We start from the raw sequence: 8867 nt of genomic DNA on the forward strand, positions 1-8867 counted from the left end.
GAGACACGTTACTCTTCCCAGCCCTTAGAGCTTTAAAACAATGACAACAACCGGAAAAATCCCCATGGAATCTTCCAGAAGAGAAATCAGAGAGGAGGGAAAATGATTCAATAGATACTGAACTTTGAGCTGCATCAGTGGCCGTTTGTTTTCGGTAAATTTTACCCAGACAGCATTTGCTTGTTAAAATCCTTAATCATCAGGACAACTTGAGCACGGACTCAGAGTTCTTTCTTGCACGTACGCGTGTGTCTGTGTGTGTGCACGTAAATGCAATACTTCATTTTGACATTAGAATAGAAAATAAAGTGAAAAACGTACAGCAAGATAATTTCCGTGTTGACTCGAGCCGCCTCACTGCGTCCGCTGTTGGTCTGTAGGGAAAGGCAGGGTGTCAGGAGAGCTCAGGATGAGCTCTAATACTGAAGATTTCCAAACAGGACCCTGGCGGAACATTCTTGGAGAAAACTCAGGCTGAAGCCAATAGGAACAAGATGTGTTGTTTTTCAAGTGCCAACACCTCCTAACAACAATTTTTCGTGCTATCAGATCATTTCACACTGTGCCATTCCACCTTCTATCAAGTCTTATCACACAAATGCAGTTTCAAGCTTGATATTTGATGGCTGCGCTGCTAAAGAGAAAAATCCTGCCTTGCTCCATAAAACACTGCTGTGGCAGGCATTCCTTTATGCAATGGTACACCCTCTGCCTGTGTTTATTTCTGCTCCGTGATGGGTTTTGGAAGAGCGGCAGCATTTTGAATTGCAACAGGCAGTGGGGTCTGGCTCTTTCCCACGTCAGCATCAACCTGGGCTTCCAGATGACGCTAACACGCTAGAAAGGGATGGCAAGAGATGACCATCCTTGTGTTCAGATGGGCTTGTTGGCAGCCATATCACACTGTTGACGCATGTTGTGATCTCAATAAAAATGTGTCAGTCCTGTGCCTGTGTGCTGCTGGGGGACCACATCTGGAGCATTTATATTTGTGTTGTTGAGCTTGGGGGCCTAAGTTCTCAGCTTTACACTTAGATTTGGTTTGTTGTTTTATTTGGAAAAGCTGGAGATTGGTCCCAGCTTGGTATCGTCTATAACTGTGATCAGCATGACACCAAGATCCTCACCTAAGTTTTGCACAAATATGTGGAAAAAGACAGAATGAGCTTGTTCCAGGCGCTGGATGGCCTCCCAGAGTGAGCATTGATCCATTGCTAATCAGGACTTTTTGGCATTATGCTATTGTGGGGAGGGCATGGGATTTGGGGCTGAAGATCAGACTATTTTATGAACCTCAGTTTCTTTTTCATCAAAATTATAATACACAGAATGTGCCCCGTCTGTGCTTAATACATGGAAGTGGCCTAATATACTGTAGACATTATCATTATTGTCATTAGACTTCTCGATTAATTACAAATATACCTTATTGTACAATATTCTTTTGTTCACTAAAATATCGTGAAAGACTTTTTCAAGAGCCTCTTTAAGGTGTAAACAGGCAAATGCACTGGTAGGTAGGTGAGATTAACCACGTCGTTGAGTTGAAGGAGTGAAACATTAACTGCCTCGTGGGATTCAATGATGCTGGTGTATCACAGCTCCAAGGGGACCCTCCTCTGTTACCACAAATTTCAGCTCAATTAAAATCTGATTGCTGAAATGTATAAATGTGAGCATGGCTAAGATCTGAGTTGTAGAGAGAGAAAGGGGTCTGGACAAGGAGAAGATAAGTTGTGGAAGGTTTGGGTTGTGGAAGGTAGACCCAAATAGCTATGTGGTTGGAATCCAGCATTGCTGTGTCCTTCACCTCCCCACAATACAGACTTCCAAGGCTACCTGACCGGTGAATAGTGTTTGTTACTACAGGGTTCTGACCGTGGAGCTCACTGGGCTCACCAGGTGAACTCGATTAGAGTGCATGGGCCAGGAGGCCTCCTTTGGCCTTAATAAAAGCAGGTGGAAAACCCCAACCCTTTACCACGAGCCCCGGGATTCCTGCCTAGTTTTCTGGGAGTTGGGGTCTAAAGCCCTCCAAAGAGTGGGCATTCCCCAGGGGACCAGGAGCCGGGGTCTCTTTCTTCCATTCGATGGAAGTCCCACTGAAACCCAGTTATTGCATGTGGCCCTGACCCAAATTCCAACTCCTCTCCTTGGGTTGGGATAAGGGTGGGAGAGAGAAAGCCTATGGCTTCCCCTTGAGTTTACAAGGCGTAGCCTGTAGGTGGTATGGTGATCTCCAGGCAGGGAAGACTTCGCGTTTCATCCCGCCAAGTTGAATCAAAGATATCTCAGGAGGCCCCAGGATCTGGACGATCAAGAAAACATTAGATCATATTCTGGACTGTTTTGATGATTTTATTTTTGGTACTTTGGTGATGCTCAGGTTATTTTCCAGAAACGTGTGTCCTTTAGTCACTCAGTTTTGATACCGTCTTTCAGGCCAATTGTCTATTTGTCTTTCAACCCACCTTCATCATTTCATTCGTTGTCTGCATTTAGGTATTTTCAGCTGTTTGAGTCATCATTTATCTTAACTTCTCTGTCTTTTTATTTTTAAAGATTGGCACCTGAGCTAACATCTGTTGCCAATCTTTTTCTTTTTCTTCTTCTCCCCAAATCCCACCAGTACATAGTTGTATATTCTAGTTGTAGGTCCTTCTGGTTCTGCTATGTGGGATGCTGCCTCAACATGGCTCGATGACTGGTGCCAGGTCTGTGCCTGGGATCAGAACCCAGGAAACCCAAGCGGAGCACGCAAACTTAACCACTCCACCATGGGGCTGGCCCCTAGCTTCTCTGTCTTGATTTAGTTCATCTTCCTTTCTTTTAGCTCCACCAGCTTCATCAACGAGGTCTATTGGTGAACAAAAGCTCGCTGAGTGTCCGTGTGGCAGGCGAGGGTCCAGGATGCAGTCAGTGTCACTTAGGGCAATGATGACATATTCTCTGCCCTCATGTAGCTTCTAGCTAACTCATTATTTGTGTCAAGTTTCCCAGAAACACAGACATATTTTCCCTCCTAAAAATCTCATTCATTCATACATTCATTCATTGAACCAAAATGTGCTCCTAGGTGTGTGGTATTTTGATAAACTCTAGACAAAAAAAAATATGAATAAGACTCTCACAGCTTATCTTATGATTTAGAGTGGACACAAATAAGCCAGTGAAGCACAGGGAACCGGGCCGTGACAGAGATTCACCCAAGGGGCTGGGAGAATGCATGGGGCTTCTGAGGTCCAGGGAAGGTTTCCTGAGAGAGGGGATTGTCACATATTTTGGTTATAATTCTTTAATTAAATGAGTATAGATTGAGTTCACTGCAAAATCAGCTTTAATATCAATATTTATGAAGTGAACTTTACTCTCCAGATGACACCCACTCTCACACGAGCTGAGCCGTTCTGTGCGTGAGCTGGTTCCAGGATGGGTATCCTCTCTCTCAGCAGCATCAGTATAAGCTTGGTCTTTGCATCATTCCTGTTCATGGAGAAGAGCCCTCTTTCTCCTATTGCTTCATTATTTTTCTCACTGATCCCATGTATTTGTTTTCCAGCATTGTGTACCAAATCACCACAAACTTAGTGGCTATAAATAACACCTACTTATGTATCTCAGTTTCTGTATGTGGGACGACTGGATCCTCTGCTCAGGGTCTCTCTGGGCTGAAATCAAGCTGTTGGTTGAGGTCTCATCTGGGGATCGGGTTTCTTCTAAATTGAGTCCCTTGCATTGTAGGACTGATGCCCTCAGCAGCTAAAGGCCACCCTCAGTCTCTATCAAGTGGTCCCCTCCACAACACCGCAATTGCTTCTTCAAGACAGGTGGGAGAGCATCTCTGTTGCTTTGTGTCTCTTTTAAGAGCTAATCTGATCAGGTCAGGCCCACCAAGGATAACCTCCCTTTTGATTAACTCCAAGTCATCTGCCTAGGGACCTTAATCACATCTGTCCAACCCCTTTGCCAGATAAGGTAACCTAATCACAATGGTAACACTCCATCACAGTCAAAGGTCCCACCCCCACTCCAGGGGAAGGAATCACGCAGGGTGTGTACACCAGGCAGTGGGATGTTGGGGGCCATTGTAGAATTCTGCCTTCCGCATCACGTGTCCCTGAGGTCAAGTGCCTCTGGTGCATCAGCTCAAGTCCAAATGCCTTAATGAGGCTCACGTGATGCCTACCCACCATCTTGGTCTCCTTTCTTGCTGTATACGAGCCTCCTCCCTTCCTTCTCTGTGCCCCAGCCATCCAGCCGTATTCCAGTCCCGAAATACACTCAGTTGTCTCTAGTGCCTGTGCTCCTCTCCTCCTGTCTCAGCTTGAACACTGCTTTCTCTGGGAAGCCTCCCTGAATTCTCTGCCCCGCCCATGGCCAGCTGCTCTTGCTCTGGGCATCCCCAGTGCCACCTTCCCTCCCTCCCAGCATCATCATCCCGTTTCTCGTCTGTGGTAGGCAACAGTTGCTTTCCCCAGCTAAACCGCAGACCATGGGGATGCAAATTACCAGTGATTCTGCAGCAGCTAGTGCAGGGCCAAGAACTTAATGAAATTGTTCCGTGCCGGTCGTTTTACAGATGGTCTTGGTCTCGGGTGGGAAACCTGGACAGCCAGTGCTCTGGGTGAACCTGCATGTCCGCTTTGCTCTGTCCACCCATGTTGGGCTATTTACAGACAAGCTGACCTCAGCCAGGTGGGGCCCCCTCACAGGCACTGTCACCTGGTCCTCTCTTTCAGTCTCTTGTCAATACCCCTAAGGGCCCTGCTGGCATGATCTGTGTCCTTCCCCCTCAGCCGACTGAAAGGTCCTAGAATTGGGGACAGCACTTCACGGGCTCTTTCATCCTGGGGCTGCATGGAGCGATGGCACAAAGGCACTCAGCATGTGTCTGGAGGGCAGTCCTGGAGGCTAACCCCGTGTCAAATCCTGTGTATCCAAATGATTAGCCATGTGACTCAGTTTCCCCATCTGAAATCAGGGACTAATAATAGCATCTCCTTCCTCAAAGAATTGACGTGAAGAATAAATGAGATAATATACATAAAGTGCTTAGCATAGACTCTGGCTCAGGTAAGTGCTCAATACATGAGAACAATAATTATTTGGAAAAATAAAGGCTCGCGTCTCCGAGCTTACCCTCCGTGTTGGCATCGTTGGTAATTTGCAGCAGTAAGTGTTGTATCTAAGAGTTCAGTCATCTCCTGGGAGAAGTGCTGGAGGTGGTCAGGGAGCTCAAGGTGCGCTCTCCAAGGGCGGTGTAAAGGCTTGGAAATCAGAGCCGAGAAGGGAGAGACTTGTGCACAACTTCTGATAACAGGAGGGCTGCCCTTCAGTGTGAGAAAGGAGCCCGCTGGCCACCACGATTTGACTGTGAGGGGTCAGGAACATGTTTTAAAAATAAGCCTTAGAGAGGCAGTGAATCCTCTTGCATTTGGCCCAAAACACTACGAAATTCTGCTAGTACATGGCTTGAAAATATCTTACAAAAGTTATAGACGCATCTTCCGTGCTGATAATTGTTGGCTCATGGAACATTTATAATTACAATACAGCTACATTCTTGCTAAATAAATGTGAGATTGTTAAATCTGATGTCGGTTAATAATCAACAAATTCGGCGAACAACGTGAAGTTGCAGCACGTGACCGTCTCCGCGGCGGCGTCTACAGTGTGCCCTGCTAATTAGAACCTGCAGCTTAAACGCAAACGCGTGTTAGAACTCCCCCTCCCGCCTCGGTGGGCTCCATGGACGCAGCGAGCGAGGGGAGCACCCCAGACCACCACCCTCCGCCTGCAGTGTTGCTCCCAGGGGCTGGCCCACACGGGTGCTGCCTGTTGTCTTCGCCAAGATGGACAGCTAATGGCCCCAAACTGAAAGGAGGTATTTGTTCAATGTTATTATTCCTGCCAGTGGAGAATTGGGAATAATAAGCTTCCCTTTGTTAGAACACTGATTTTTGTCAAGATATTTTAAAAAGTGTTCATTTGGGGAGAGATGGAGGTGGAAAACTGTGTACAGGATGTAACCATTCTGTGTGGGGAGGGGTGTGGGTAGAATCTCAAAGCAGAGGCTTCCCTCAGCTCCTTTCCTTCCGGGGCTGGTGTTTTGATTAGCCTGTCCTTTAGGCTATGATTAGCGTCTTTTGGGGGAAAGTATTCAGTCCATAAATATGAAAATAAGCCCATAATTGACCCTTGGACTGAATTTGTTTCCGTTAGATTTTGCCATTGGAAAAGGCACCTATTTGCAGAGTGCTGGATGTGAAAGCAGCTGATGGTGTCCTGCGTGTCTGATGGCAAAGACAGCCCTTTCCAGGTAGTGTGTTCGGGAAGGAAGGGGAGAAAAAGATGGGGAGGCAGGGCAGACAAGGGTGGGGAGGGAGGGATGAGCGGCTTTTTTCCTGCTGTAAGCACAATTGGGTATAGCTCAGAAGTGTCTGCCGAGTTTATACCCTGAGTGCTAATTAATCTGATGGCTCTGGAGGAGCCAGTCATGAGACCCTCGGCCCGTCCCATTCGTTGTCATTAGGGTCCAGCACAGACCCAGCTGGGGAGACTCAATGCGATGGAGACTGCTGGAGATGAAAGATGAGAAATAGTACAAACCAGGGAGCGCAGAGAGGGCTGCCACACGGCCAGCGGGTTTCACGTGGCTCTGTGAATCCTAGGTAGGCTCTCTGTTCAGTGGGACTGGCTAAGGCGCAGCCTTCTGGGAGAGGCTGGGAGCTGCCGCGGTGCACCCCGCCTGCCGGATTCCAGTTGCTGTCTTGGCTTGCAGCCACGGCTCTGGAGTTCTGCTGCACCACTGGAAGGTTTTTCTTCTCCCTTTTAATTTTCCCCTTTCTGGAATTCCCACCACTGGCTAGAAGGAACATATGGTGGTGCAATGGCATCGGGATCATTTATACATTTAGCTAGAATGGGGCACACCACGAGTAAAGAAAACAATTCACTTCGCAACACGGGATGCAGACAGTTTGAGGCCTCTCGTTCATACCCTTCTCATAAACAGATCCACCGGAGGTTCACAAACCGGTTGGGAAGCTGCTGGAAGATGATTGGACCCACTGGGAATAGGGACTCTTGAAATGTTCGGGTCTCGTGAAAGCCGCCTTTGCCGAGATCAGCTGGACTGAAAAGCTCCCCAGCCGGTGCCTCCAACGCTCCCCAAGGAGGCCATGGCTTGCTGCCTCTTCGCAACACCAAGACGCACCTGGCCTGTCCTCTGTTCTGTAGATCATGGCATGGATTTTTCCTTCTTGTCAATAGGAGGAAAAAGTACAGGAACATGAATTCTTTAGGGCAAAAGGGACACTTCTGCTTTTCTTTCCCAAACCACCCTCCCCTTCCTTCTCTTGGGATCTTCAGAGCCATCTTTACGTGCAAACATTCTGTTCCACTTCAAAAATCCTGCCCTAATGTCCTCTTTAATTTGACCGGGTGCCTCCTGTCAGCAGAGACCCCAACCCCCCAGGGCGGCAAAATCCTGTGAGGGCAGTTTCCTGAACTGGTGAGTCTCAGACAGCTCCCCTTGGGGCATCGTAAATGTGCCAGGATGGGGTTCCACACTCGAGTGCTGTGGAGAAGCGCTGGGCTAAGCGCGGCTGGATAGACTTCGCTCTGGCAGGACTCTTCGAGTCTGTAACACGGGCTGTGAGATCCCAAGAGTGGACATGGCTGATAGCGTGTCACAGAAATTTTTCTGTTTTTAAAAATTTATTTATTGGCAAAATACACATAAAGTAAAAAATGTGCCACTTTAACCATTTTTACATGTGCAGTTCAGTGGCATCAAGTACATTCACACCGTTGCACAACCATGACCACTGGCCACCTCTAGAACTTTTGCATCACCCCAGACTGAAGCTCTGTCCCCATCAAACAACAGCTCCCCGTTCCTGCCCTCCCCGCCCCTAGGAACTTCTGGTCTCCCTTCTAGCTCTGTCACTTTCCCTATTCTAGGTGCCTCATGTAAGTGATATCATGCAGTATTTGTCTTTTTGTGGCTGGCTTATTTCACTTACACAATGTCCTCCAGCTCCATCATGTTGTAGCATATGTCAGAATTTCCTTCCGTTTTAAGGCTGAATAGATTGTATAGATATACCACATGTTGTTTATCCATTCATCTGTTGATGGACACTTGGGTTGTTTCCACCTTTTGGCTATCTATTGTGAGCAGGGCTACTGTGAACATTGGTGTACAGGTGTCTATTCAAGTCCCTGCTTTCACTGCTCTGATGTATATACCCAGAAGTGGAATTGCTGGATCATATGGCAATTCTATGTTTAACTTTTTTTTTTTTTTTTTTGCTGAGGAAGATTGACCCTGAGCTAACATCTATTGCTAATCTTCTTCTTCTTTTGCTTGAGGAAGATTGTCCCTGAGCTAACATCTGTGCCAATCTTCCTCTATTTTGTATGTGGGACACTGCCACAGCATGGCTTGATGAGCAGTGCATAGGTCCTTGCCTGGAATCTGAACCTGCGAACTCCAGGCCACTGAAGTGGAGTGTGCAAACTTAACCACTACTCCACCAGACCAGCCCCTATGTTTAACTTTTTGACTGTTTCCCAAACTGTTTTCCACACTGGCTGCACCATTTTACACTCCCACCAGCCATGAACAAGGATTCCAATTTCTCTACCTCCTTGCCAATACATGTTATTTTCCATTATTTTTGGTAATAGCCATCCTAATAAGTGTGAAGTGGTATCTTACTGTGATTTTCGTTTGCATTTCCCTGATGACTAGTGATGTTGAGCATCTTTTCCTGTGCTTCTTGGCCATTTGTATATCTTCTCTGGAGCAATGTCTATTCATGTCCTTAGCCCATTTTTGAATTGGGTTGCTTGTTTGTTTT

Source organism: Equus caballus, chromosome 8, assembly GCF_041296265.1.
Source record: "Equus caballus isolate H_3958 breed thoroughbred chromosome 8, TB-T2T, whole genome shotgun sequence".
NCBI lineage: Eukaryota > Metazoa > Chordata > Mammalia > Perissodactyla > Equidae > Equus > Equus caballus.